The following is a 13,678-nucleotide window of genomic DNA, read 5'->3' as shown; positions in this document are numbered from 1 at the left end:
TAGGCATTTTTTAGGTCTGTTGGTTTGTTTGTTGTTCTTGTTTTTCAGAATAGATCCATAGAAGCAGAATTGCCAGGTTTTCAAAAGGTATGCATATTAAAAATGTTAATAGATATTATCAAATCAGAAGGGATCCAGATTTACAGGTGCCAAAGCTAGCACAGTTTGGGATGCCCTCTTTCTAAACAAGAATAAAAACCCTTAAGTATCAGATTCTGTGCAAACTGAAGATTGATTTGGAATAAGAAAAGAATTTGCCACAAATTGCTTGGAGCTTGAAGATTCTCTTTTGAGCTCTCTTTAAGCAATTTGTCAGAAATGCTGACAGATAAATGCTTCTTGATTTGCAGCCAGTCTTTCCTCTCCAGTTTCCAGGAACTCCCAGCGCTAGGGTGGTAGGCAGGGGCCAGGCTGGGAGGCATGCTGAAGTTTCTTAGGCTTCCTGCTTCTGTACTTACTGTCTTCTAAAAATCTCGTACCAATTTACACTCCAGTATATTTCTCCACATCCTTGCCAACATTCCATATAATCAGTAACTCTTGTTTTTATGTTGAAATTCATAGCTCTTTTATTAATCTTCTCTACTTGGGGAGCTTTATTTAGGCCCTGTTGAATGCAGCATGATACTCTAGTGCTGTAGCATATCCTAAAATAACCTCTCACTGACTGCATAAAGCCAGCACAAACAGGAACTTCTGGGGGTTATAAGAATGAACTCTTTTTTTTTTTTTTTTGAGACGGAGTTTCGCTCTTGTTACCCAGGCTGGAGTGCAATGGCGCAATCTCGGCTCACCGCAACCTCCGCCCCCTGGGTTCAGGCGATTCTCCTGCCTCAGCCTCCTGAGTAGCTGGGATTACAGGCACGCGCCACCGTGCCCAGCTAATTTTTTGTAATTTTTAGTAGAGACGGGGTTTCACCATGTTGACCAGGATGGTCTCGATCTGTTGACCTCGTGATCCACCCGCCTTGGCCTCCCAAAGTGCTGGGATTACAGGCTTGAGCCACCGCGCCCGGCCAAGAATGAACTCTTATATAGATGCAACTGCTTTCTAGTACTTCCTATTCTTTGACAAAAGTGCCTATCATGGAAATTTGAAATTAAACTTAGACTCCTCTAGAAAGACAGCAATCTTTGGTTTGGGTAGAGAATTACTGATTTATTCTATTTTCTCTTCTCATAATGTGTCATTTATTACAGTATCAGACAGGTTGAATTATTTTATGTGTGTGTGTGTGTGTGTGTGTGTGTGTGTGTGTGTGATTTTTGCAATAGCAGCTTTTTGGCCCTGGTAGTATAATAATTTAGATAAATGATCAAAAGGAAATGACTTTGAAATATCAGCCACTGGCTGGGCATGGCGGCTCACACCCGGGTGGGCAGATCACTTGGGTGGGCAGATCAGCACTTTGGGTGGGCAGATCACTTGAGGACAGGAGTTTGAGACTAGCCTGGCCAACATGGCAAAACCCCATCTTTACTAAAAACACAAAAAAATTAGCTGGGTGTGGTGGTGCATGCCTGTAGTCCCAGCTACTCGGGAGGTTGAGGCAGGAGAATCATTTGAACTGGGGAGACAGACGTTGCCGGGAGCTGAGATGGCGCCACTGTATTCCATACTGGGCTACTCAGTGAGATTCTGTGTCAAAAAAAAAAAAAAAAAAGAAAAGACATATAAGCCACCAAAAAATCAGATATCTTCCTCAGCCCCCACACTTTCTCTGTGTAAACACACACGCGCGCGTGCGCGCGCGCGCACACACACACACACACACACACACTCTGCCATCATTTGAAAATAAGTTGCAGGCATCATAATAACCATATTTTACTGGTCATTTGCCTTCCATCTTCTGTGACTTTGTGGCAGATTTGGTCATTATTGTCTTCTGTGTGTAAGTGTCACTTGGTCTGTTTTAGTGAAAAAGTGTTTGCAATGATAATGTGGGCTTTTTTGTCTTCAAGAGACTCGGCCTCACCCTTGCCCAGGCTGGAGTGCTGTGGCATGATCATAGCTTACTGCAACCTTTAAGTCCTGGGCTCAAGTTATCCTCCTGCCTCAGCCTCCTGAGTAGTTGAGACTACAGGTGCATGCCACTACCCCTGGGTAATTTTTCAATTTTTCATAGAGACAGGATCTTACTGCATTGCTCAGTCTGGTCTTGAACTCCTGGACTCAGGCAATCCTCCCACCTCCACCTCCCAAAGTACCGGGATTACAGGCATGAGCCACCATGCCTGACTTACATGAGGCTGTCGATCAACCTTTTTAGCAGTGTCTTGGACCCATTGCTTAACGTTTTCATCTCAATGTTCTCCATCTTTAAAAACAAAATAAAAGTCTATATCTCCTGCAAATTGCCAGGACAATTTGCCTCGAAAACCTGTGTAATTGCATTGCAGAGGAGATACTCAGTGTTCTTTTTCTCTGCTTTTTAGATACCCTGCAATTTACACATCTCTGCCTTCCCCTCCAAGAGTGCTTATCTTTTTCATAAAGCAGAATCATTACATTTTTGACTTGTCATCAAAAGTGTCTACAGGCTGGGCATGGTGGCTCTCGCCTGTAATCCCAACACTTTGGGAGGCCAAGGCAGGAAGATTGCTTGAGCTCAGGAGGTCAAGACTAGCTTGGGCAATATAGGGAGACACTCTGACTCTACCAAAAAAAATTTTTTTTTAATTATTCAGGTCTGCTGGTGCGTGCCTGTGGTCCCAGCTACTCAGCAGGCTGGGATAGGAGGATTGCTTGAAATTGGGAGGTCGAGGGTGTAGTGAGCTGTGATCATGCCACTGCACTCCAGCCTAGGCTTTCGGGGCAAGACCCCATCTTTAAAAAAAAAAAAATTATATATATATACCTATTCCGCTGCGAGCATGGCAATGCGAGTGGTCTGAGCATGCGGGCTGTGATCCGTAGCCTGTGCACAGCCCCAGCACCCGCCACGCCCCGCCTGCTGGGGGCCTGACAGCTGGGGGCTGGCGTCATCCGGACACTGTGCATGGGTCTGGCTCTGCTTTCGGTGTGTAAATTCATAGAGAAACATGAATGGATAACAACAGAAAATGGTGTTGGAACAGTGTGAATCAGCAATTTTGCACAGGAAGCATTGGGAGATGTTGTTTACTGTAGTCTGCTTGAAGTTGGAACAAAATTGAACAAACAAGATGAGTTTGGTGCTTTGGAAAGTGTGAAAGCTGCTAGTGAGCTCTATTCTCCTTTATCAGGAGAAGTACCTGAAATTAATGAAGCTCTTGCAGAAAATCCAGGACTTGTAAACAAATTTTGTTATGAAGATGGTTGGCTGATCAAGATGACACTGAGTAACCCTTCAGCACTAGATGAAATTATGAGTTAAGAAGCCTATGAGAAATACATAAAATCTATCAAGGAGTGAAAATGGAACCCCTAAATAAACTAGTATGAAATAACACAACCCAGCAGAGTTATCTTAAAGTAGTGGCAGATAGAAGACTTAGAATAGCAACTTTTAGCATTACTGATGGGGGAAAAAAACCCTGCTAAAAAAAAAAACTACTAGCCAGGTGCAGTGGCTCCTGCCTGTAATCCCAGCACTTTGGGAAGCCAAGGCAGGTGGATCACCTGAGGTTGGGAGTTCGAGACCAGCCTGACCAACATGGAGAAACCCGTCTCTACTAAAAATACAAAAATTAGCTGGGTGTGGTGGCACATGCCTGTAATCCCAGCTACTCAGGAGTCTGAGGCAGGAGAATCGCTTGAACCCAGGAGAAGGAGGTTGTGGTGAGCTGAGATCGTGCCATTGCACTCCAGCTTGGGCAACAAGAGCAAAACTCCATCTAAAAAAAAAAAACTCTACTAAAAATGCAAAAATTAGCTGGGCATGGTGGTAGACACCTGTAATCCCAGCTACATGGGAAGCTGAGGCACGAGAGTCACCTGAACCCAGGAGGCGGAGGTTGCAGTGAGCCGAGATCATGCCACTGCACTCCAGCCTAGGTGACAGAATGAGACTTTGTCTCCAAAAGAGAAAAAAATACATTGTAAAAAATCACATTGTAAAGCTGCCCTCTGGATCTTGCTAGAGCCTTGCATTCAGTAAGCCATACTCTAAATGAGCAACTCTGTGTCATCAGCTGCTCTGCTCCTGAACCTGTAGAGCATGCATCCACATCTGAAACAGACTGGCGGGGCTAACAGTCAGATTGTACTGTGACTGCCCAGAGAACACATCCTCAGGAAGGAAAAGCCCAGGACATTCAATAGGACTGTTTATTTTCTTGAGTAATTTCTAAGATATCATGAACAGATGTGTTTTCTTGGCTTGCCCAGCTTTATTTATTAATGTATATATTTTGCACAGACATGCTATGTGCTGCTTTTATCTTTCTGACAGAATGTTAAATAGATGCTACAATCTTATAAATTTAGTTTATTAATTATGACTATATTGGCAGTAGCTTAAGCCCTAGAAGGGTTTTAAACCTCGTATTCAAGTATATGACAGATTCAGAAAAGTATAGTGTTTTGTGTTTTTTTTTGAGACAATCTTAGCTCACTGCAATCTCTGCCTCCCGAGTTCAAGCGATTCTCCTGCCTCAGCCTCCCAGGTAACTGGGATTATAGGCACATATCCCCATGCCTGACTAAATTTCGTATTTTTGGTAGAGACGGGGTTTCACCATGTTGGTCAGATTGGTCTTGAACTCCTGACCTCAAGTGACCCACCCGCCTTGGCCTTCCAAAGTACTGGGATCACAGGTGTGAGCCACCATACCTAGCCAGAAAAGTACACATATTTTAAGGCCCACTTGATGCACTTTTGATAAACGGAATACACCGACATAACCAGCACTCAAATCAAGACACAGAACATGACCAGAAACCAGGAGTTCCCTCGTGACCTCTTTAAGTCACTGACCCTCACCACCTGACCACTCTCCTGACTTCTAATAGCATAAATTAGTTTTGCCTATTTTGCACATATAAATGGAATTAGACACTATACCTTTTAAAATCTGCCTTCTTTCATTGAACATTATTTTTATGAGATTCATTCACATTTCTGGGTGTAATCATAGTTCCTTTGCTGTCATTACTGTATAATTACAAATAAGTCACCATTTATTCCGTTGTTGATGGACATTTGGGTAGTTTCCATATTGGAAATGATACAAATATCCTAATACCTGTCTTTTGGTGAGCACATGTTTGATTTCTGTTGGATATATGCCTAGGAGTAGATTATGTGCATTATTTTTTAAGTGTACATTCAATGGCTTATAGTATATTCACAGATATGTATAAACATCACTATAGTCAACTGTAGAACATTTTCATCACTGCACAGAGTTACCCTATGCCTTTGTAGCTATTATCTGTCTGTCTTCCATCTCTCTCTGCCCTGAGCAACCACTTAATCTGCTTTCGGTCTTTATAGAATTGACTATTCTGGACATTTCATACATATGGAATCATACTGTCTTGTATGATTAAAATAAGGATGGCCAGGAGTGGTGGCTCACTCTTGTAATCCCAGCACTTTGGGAGGTTGAGACAGGTAGATCACTTGAGCCCAGGAGTTCAAGAACAGCCTGGGCAACATGGCTATATGCCATCCATCATAAGCCCTGTCTCTACCAAAAATACAAAAATTAGCCGGGTATGGTGGTGCCCGCTTATAGTCCCAGATACTCGAGGGAGCTGAAACGGGAGGATCTCTTGAGCCTGAGAGACAGAGATTATAGTAAGCTGAGATCATGCCACTGCACTCCAGACTGAGCCACAGAGTGAGACTCTATCTCAAAATAATAATAATAATAACAACAATAATAATAAAGAGATGATCAAAGTATGATTTCACGAATCACATGGTTTATTGCCATACAGAGATTTTGTTGTTCTTGTTGTTCACGTTCTTAAAGCAGGGAGAATAAGAAAACAAATCACTCAATAGAGGAGGTCCCTTGGCTACATAGTGAGGGAGTTCCCATCTGTTAGAGTCCAGTTGTTAAAGTCTAATTGCTCACTTAGGATGAAAGCAAGCCTCTGTGGGAAGAAAAGTCTAGCTGAAGCTTGAGGCTACCCTTAGAGGAGAGATTCTCTGCTAGATTCTCCGCTAGATGGCTTGACCATGCTAGAGGGAGTACCAGAGTTGGGTGAAGCTGTGGAAATTAGCTCAAAGGTTAATTGGGTGTGGCCTTAGCTCAGCCTGAGCTCTCAATCTTCAGAGAAGCACTCAGACAGAGTGTAGCCCTGCCACAGCCCAAGGTCTCAAAGTGTCTGTCAAACTCTTAGGTTTATCTGTACAGTCGTGCGATGCTCTACCACGGGAACACATTCTGAGAAGTACTTCGGGCGAGTTTGTCATTGTGCAGACATCAGCGAGTGCACTTACACAAAGCTAGATGGTAGCGTCTACTACACACCTAAGCTATGTGGTAGAGCCGGTTGCTCCTAGGCTGCAAACCTGTACAGCATGTCACTGTCCCACATCCTGTAGGCCATTGTAAGTATTCGTGTATCTGAACATAGCTAAACATAGAAAAGCTATAGTAAAAATACAGTATTACAGTATAATTTTTTTTTTTTGAGATGGAGGCTCACTCGATCACCCATGCTGGAGTGCAGTGGCATGATCTCAGCTCACCACAACCTCTGCCTCCCAGGTCCAAGCGATTCTCCTGCCTCAGTCTCCCGAGTACCTGGGACTACAGGCGCCTGCCACCACGCCCGGCTAATTTTTGTATTTTTAGTAGGGATGGGGTTTCACTCCATCTCTATTTTTAGTAGAGATGGGGGTTAACTAGGATGGTCTTAATCTCCTGACCTGTGATCTGCCTGCGTGGGCCTCCCAAAGTGCTGGGATTACAGCTGTGAGCCACCATGCCCAGCCCACTATTCCGGTATAATCTTATGAGGCTGTCGTCGTATATGCCATCCATCATAAGCCACAACATTGTTTTGCAGGGCGTGACTGAATTTTAGAGTCCAGTAGTTAAGGTCAGTAGCTCACAAATGGGGTCTCATGAGGTATCGTGGTGTCACATTCTTAAGAGGAGAGGATTATACCCCATGTTCTTGTCACAGCAAAACATGTCACTCCCATAGCAAACATCAACATAAAAAATGGAAAAAAATTCTTCAGGTATAACGAGTTTAATCGGGAATAAGCATTGCAACAAGGAATATGCATGCCACAGTAAACGATGGCATATTCAGGGGGGCAAAGGAAAATAAGGATTTTTTTTTTTTTTTTTTGAGATGGAGTTTTGCTCTTGTTGCCCAGGCTGGAATGCAGTGGCATGATCTCGGCTTACTGCAACCTCTGCCTTCTGGGTTCAAGCGATTCTTCTGTCTCAGCTTCCTGAGTAGCTGGGATTACAGGCGGGTGTCACCATGCCTGGCGAATTTTTGTATTTTTAGTAGAGATGGGGGTTTCATCATGTTGGCCAGGCTGCTCTCGAACTTCTGACCTCAGGTGATCCACCTGCCTCGGCCTCCCAAAGTGCAGGGATTACAGGTGTGAGCCACTGCACCCAGCCAGGAAGACAAGGATTTTTAAAGGTAAAATGAGGGTTACATATGTTGTCTTGAAATAATTATCCTCAGCTATATGGATCAAAAGCAAGGGTGGCATCAGTCCAGGGCGGGACAGGCAGTTGCTGGGCAGATGTCCACACAAAAGTATTTTTTTGTGTAAGACTGAGGTGGCCTTTGTGCAAGATTGTTGTGGTTTTGGCAAAGTCTTTTATGATATCTTTTTTATCAGGTAGTCATGCATGAGAACCCGCCCTGCACAGTCTTACCTGGCTCCATTTTGTCAGGGTTTGACACAAGTCACTCCATTTTGATTCTAACAACTTTTTCACAAACTATATATGTGTTTGGAATTATTTAAAGGCTATGTAACATATACAATATGTAGTTTCTCTCTTTTTTTTTTTTTTTTTTTTTTTTTTGGAGATGGAGTCTCAGTCTGTCACCCAGGCTGAAGTGCAGTTGTGTGACCTGGGCTCCCTGCAATCTCTACCTCCTGGGTTCAAGCAATTCTCTTTCCTTGGCCTTCCAAGTAGCTGAGACTACAGGTGCCTACCAAAATGCCTGGCTAATTTTTGTATTTTTAGTAGAGACGGGGTTTCACCATGTTGCCCAGGGTGGTCTTGAACTCCTGAGCTCAGGCAATCTGCCTGCCTTGGCCTCCCAAAGTGCTGGGATTACAGGCATGAGCCACCATGCCCAGACCAATATGTAGTCTTTTGTTACTGGCTTCTTTCACTTATAAATGTTTTCAAGGTTCAACCGTGTTGTGACATGTATTACTACTTCATTTCCTTTTTAAAAATTGCTTTATTGTAGTAAAATACACATAACATGCAGTTTGCCATCATAATTAACTATTGAAGTTTGCGGTTTGTGGCATTAAGTACATACAGCACACCCACACTTTGTACAACCATCAGAACCACCCACCTCCAGAACTTTTTCATCTTTCCCAACTGAAGCTCTGTACCCATTAAATGATAAGTTCCCATTCCCCTCCCCAGTCCCCAGCAAACAGCATTCTACTTTACGTTCAGTTTCTTCTTTCACTTAATAAATGAGAAGGTCCATTGCTGACTAATGGGCTTGTTTCTCTAAGTGGAGGCCTTCTTGCATATATGCAATGGAGTTTATCATAAAGAAGGGTAACAGAAAATGTGGTTGTAGAAAGACAAGAGGTGGAGACACAAACTGGCCAAGTGTTTTCTTTTCTTTTCCTTTTATTTTCTTTTCTTTGAGACAGAGTGTTGCTCTTTCACCCAAGCTGGAGTGCAGTGGCATGATCTCAGCTCACTGCCACCTCTGCCTCCTGAGTTCAAGTGATTCTCCTGCCTCAGCCTCCTGAGTAGCTGGGATTACAGGCACACACCACCATACCCATCTTTTTTTTCTATTTTTAGTAGAGACAGCGTTTCACCATGTTGGTCAGGCTGGTCTCGAACTCCTGACCTTGTGATCCACCTGCCTCAGCCTCCCAAAGTGCTGGAATTATTGGCATGAGCCACTGCACCTGGCTGGCTGAGGGTTTCCATACTGGGTGTCCTGTCCACAGACCACAGCAACCCTGCCGCAGATCCGTCCAATTCTTTGACATCAAGAAGTTGATCCAGGCCAGGAGTGGTGGCTCATACCACTAGCACATTGGGAGGCCAAAGAAGGTGGATCACTTGAGGTCAAGAGTTTGAGACCAGCCTGGCCAACATGGTGAAACCCCATCTCTACCAAAAAACACAGAAATTTAATTAGGCATGGTGGCACATGCCTGTAATCCTAGCTACTCAGGTGGCTGAAGTGGGAGAGTCACTTGAACCCAGGAAGTGGAGGCTGCAGTGAGCAGAGCTCATGCCACTGCACTCTAGTCTGGGAGATAGAGTGACACCCTGTCTCAAAAAAAAAAAGTTGATCCTGTGAGCCATTTTTATGTTGTGGATTTGCTGGCAGGTTTCATAGCTCTCTTGCTGTCACTGTCAGCATGGCTTCTCATAGTACCACCGATGCTTAATGTCCTCAGTGAGTCCCTCCATGGTGAGGACTCTGTTTAGGGTCCTGAATGTGCCTTCCACATTCCCTTCCTGTGCCATCATAAGTCCTGGCAATGAACTTCAGATTTTAAAAACATGAGTTTAGCCGGCGCGGTGGCTCAAGCCTGTAATCCTAGCACTTTGGGAGGCCGAGGAGGGTGGATCACAAGGTCGAGAGATCGAGACCAGCCTGGTCAATATGGTGAAACCCCGTCTCTACTAAAATTACAAAAAATTAGCTGGGCAGGGTGGCGCGTGCCTGTAATCCCAGCTACTCAGGAGGCTGAGACAGGAGAATTGCCTGAACCCAGGAGGCGGAGGTTGTGGTGAGCCGAGATCGCGCCGTTGCACTCCAGCCTGGGTAACAAGAGTGAAACTTCGTCTCAAAAAATAAATAAATAAATAAATAGATAGATAGATAAATCCACGAGCTTAGCTCTAAGTCTCCACTCTGGCAGGCCTGATGTTCCATACCCAGATGACCCCTGTAATTCAAATAATGGATTCCATTGTTTAGATGGATATACCACATTTTGTTTATCCACTCATCTTCGCTGGACATTTGGTTCATTTCCTCCTTTTGGGTATTGTGAATGGTGTTGCTGTAAACATTCATGTACAGGTTTTTGTTCATATTTTTTTGAGACCGAGTCTCACTCTGTCACCCAGGTCAAAGTGTAGTAGCTTGCTGTAGCCACAACCTCTCAGGCTGAAGTGATCCTTCTACCTAGGCCTCCAGAATAGCTGGGACTATAGGTGTGCACCACCATGCCCAGCTGATTTTTAAAATTTTTTGTAGAGATGAAATCTCACTATGTTTCTCAGGCTAGTCTCAAACTCCTGGGCTCAAGCAATCCTCCCACCTTGGCCTCCGAGATTACTGGGCTTACTCAGTAGTTCATGGGCTTACAGGTATGAACTACTGTGCCTGGCCCGAGTTTTTGTTTGAACACATGTTTTCAGTTCTTTTGGGCATATATTATAACTAGGAGTGGAATTGCTGGGTTGCATGCTAATTCTATATTTAACTTTTCGAAGAACCACCACACTATTTTCCAGGCAGCTGAATCATTTTACATTCCCACTGGAAATATACTCCCATGCTTGCCAACTTTTTTTTTTTTTTTTTTTTTTTGAGTCAGAGTCTCGCACTGTCACCAGGCTGGAGTGCAGTGGCACAATCTTGGCTCATAGCAACCTCCGACTCCATGGTTCAGGCAATTCTCCTGCCTCAGCCTCCCGAGTAGCTGGGATTACAGGCATGTGCAATCACACTCAGCTAATTTTTGTATTTTTGGTAGAGATGGGGTTTCACTCTGTTGGCCAGGATGGTCTCCATCTCCTGACCTCGTGATCCGCCCGCCTCTGCCTCCCAAAGTGCTGGAATTACAGGCATGAGCCACCGTGCCCGGTCAACATTTGTTATTTTGTTTTTTGATGTTTGTTTTTTGAGACAGAGTTTTGCTCTTGTAAACCAGGCTAGAGTGCAATGTCACGGATCTCTTAAGCCAAAGTGCTGGGATTACAGGCGTGAGCCATCGCGCCAGTGAGTAGTAATCATGCCACTGCACTACAGCCTGGGTGACAGAGTGAGTCTCAAAACAAAATGAAAGAATAGAAAAAGAAGTGGTGGCTCAGAGGGTGGGACAGGGGGAGGGAGAGCAACAGGATAAATAGCTAATGCATGCGGGGCTTAATACCTAGGTGACAGGTTGATGGGTGCAGCAAATCACCATGGCAGACGTTTACCTATGTAACAAACCTGCATGTTCTACATATGTATCCCAGAACTTAAAATAAAATTTCAAAGAAAGAAAGAAAGAAATGGGCCAGGCACGGTGGCTCACACCAGTAATCCCAGTAATTTGGGAAGCCAAGGCCGGCAGATCATGAAGTCAGGAGTTCGAGACCAGGCTGACCAACATGGTGAAACCCTGTCTCTACTAAAAAAAAAATACAAAAATTAGCCAGTGTTGTGTTGTGTGCCTGTAATCCCAGCTACTCGGAAGGCTGAGGCAGGAGAATTGCTTAAACCTGGGAGACAGAGGTTGCAGTGAGCCAAGATCGTGCTGCCACTGCCCCTGGCCAATAGGGCAAGACTCTGTCTCAGGAGAAAGAAAGAGAGAGAGAGAGATGGCCACCTGTATGCCCAGACATTTGGGATGTGGTAAGGAAGGAGAATTGGTTTGTTGTGCTCCATCTTTCGAATTGATGGGTGATTCCTACATTGCATTGATGAGTTTGTAGAACTCTTAATTCCTTGGAAGAGCCACCTGTTTCCAACTCAGCCCTGCCCTACCCTAGTCTCAGTTTCCTGGAATCAGTTAGCAGAAATTGCGGAAAAATAAAATTGAGGCTGTATTATCTCTGATGATCAGACAGGAGATAAATTCCAAACCAGAAGGAACAGGAATCGCCTATGCCCACTCCTTTCTCCCAGATCTGAGGGCGGGGAGTGCGCAGGTATGGCTGTAAGCTGAGGCAGTTGCACCAGGTCCTCTGCTCCTGGCTCGGGTGTTCATCAGCCATGTGAGCCATTTGATCGCTTGGCACTTCAGCTTCTTTACCTGTGGAATGGAGTTCATGATTCTCACCTGCATTTTAAAAATATATATATTTTTTTAATTTTTGAGATGGAGTCTCACTCTGTTACCCAGGCTGGAGTGCAGTGGCACAATCTCTGCTGACTGCAACCTCCACCTCCTGGGTTCAAGTGATTCTCCTGCCTCAGCCTCCCTAGTAGCTGTGATTACAGTCACCCACCACCACGCCTGGCTAATGTTTTTGTATTTTAGTAGAGACAGGGTTTCACCATGTTCGCCAGGCTCATCTTGAACTCCTGACCTCAGGTGATTTACCCACCTTGACCTCCCAAAGTGCTGGGATTACAGGAGTGAGCCACCGTGCCCGGCCTCACCTGCATTTTTTTGTAGGATTAGATTAGTGTGTCTCAAAGAAACCCAAACTGAGGTCAGGCGCAGTGGCTCACGCCTATAATCCCAGCACTTTGGGAGGCCGAGGCAGGTGGATCACGAGGTCAAGAGATTGAGACCATACTGGTCAACATGGTGAAACCCCATCTCAGTGAAAGATGATGGGGTCAAGGCAATGGTTGTGTGTCTTAACTATTATCAATATCAACATCCTGGCTATAATATTGTATTATAGCTCTGCAAGATGTTAACACTGGGAGAAATTGCATACTGATGGTGAAGAGTGCAGGAGATATTTCTGTATTGGTTCTTTTTTGTTGCTTTTTGCGGTTGTTGTTGTTTTGGGGATCTTTTTTTGAGAGACAGGGTCTTGCTCTGTTGCCCAGGCTGGAATGTAGTGGGCACGATCAACCTTGAACTCCTAGGCTGAAGAGATCCTCCTGCTTCAGCGTCCTGAGTAGCTAGGAGTACAGGTGCATGCTACTATGCCCAGCTAATTAAAAAAAAAAATTTTGCCACCCTTGGTAACATGGCAAACCCACATCTCTACAAAACATACAAAACAATAGCCAGCCATGGGGTCATACACTTATAGTCCCAGCTATGCAGGAGGCTGAGGTGGGAGAATCATGTGAGCCCTGGAAGTCGAGCCCGGGAGGTCAAGCCGTAACTGTACCACTGCTCTTCAGAAAAAAAAAAAAAAAAAAATGTATTTTTTTTCTGTTCTTCTTTTTTCTCAGTTGTGGCATATACCTTTACAAATTAAAAAAAAGTGTTGTTTTTTTTTTTTGAGACAGGGTCTCGCTCTGTTGCCCAAGCTGGTATTGAATTCCTGGGCTTGAGCAATTCCCCTGCCTTGGCTTTCCAAAGTGCTGGGATTACAGGCATCAACTACCGTATCTGGCCTCGATATTATTTCTTACATCTGCATATGAATCTACAAATATCTCAAAATAAATAAATTTTCAAAAGCAAAAAAAAGAAAAAGAAGAAAAGGACGGGAGTTTCTTTGTCTGGGAGACGGCCAGTCTGGGACTGGTGTGGCAGCTCCTGCCATCCAGTGCCAGGCTCCTCTTCGGTTGCTCTGTGGTGCCTCAAATCACTATTTGGTCCAAAATGCCATCAGTCTTTTCCCATCACAGGCAGCGTTCCAGCCTAAGGAAGAAAAAAAAAAAGAAAAGAAATGTCCCTTCCTTTAAAAG

At 44.4% G+C, this 13,678-nt stretch overlaps 1 protein-coding gene and 1 pseudogene across 2 annotated transcripts in view; both read left to right on the top strand.

Moving 5' to 3' along the window:
• Nucleotides 1-13,678, top strand: part of ACSF2 (acyl-CoA synthetase family member 2) — a 44,046-nt gene that overhangs the window by 12,901 nt on the left and 17,467 nt on the right. The window lies entirely within an intron of this gene.
• On the top strand, nt 2,666-3,531 carry LOC144582669 (glycine cleavage system H protein, mitochondrial pseudogene; annotated as a pseudogene).

Source organism: Callithrix jacchus, chromosome 5 (assembly GCF_049354715.1).
Source record: "Callithrix jacchus isolate 240 chromosome 5, calJac240_pri, whole genome shotgun sequence".
Taxonomy (NCBI): domain Eukaryota; kingdom Metazoa; phylum Chordata; class Mammalia; order Primates; family Cebidae; genus Callithrix; species Callithrix jacchus.
Note: the sequence above shows the minus strand (reverse complement) of the source record. Positions and strands in the feature narration are given on the sequence as shown.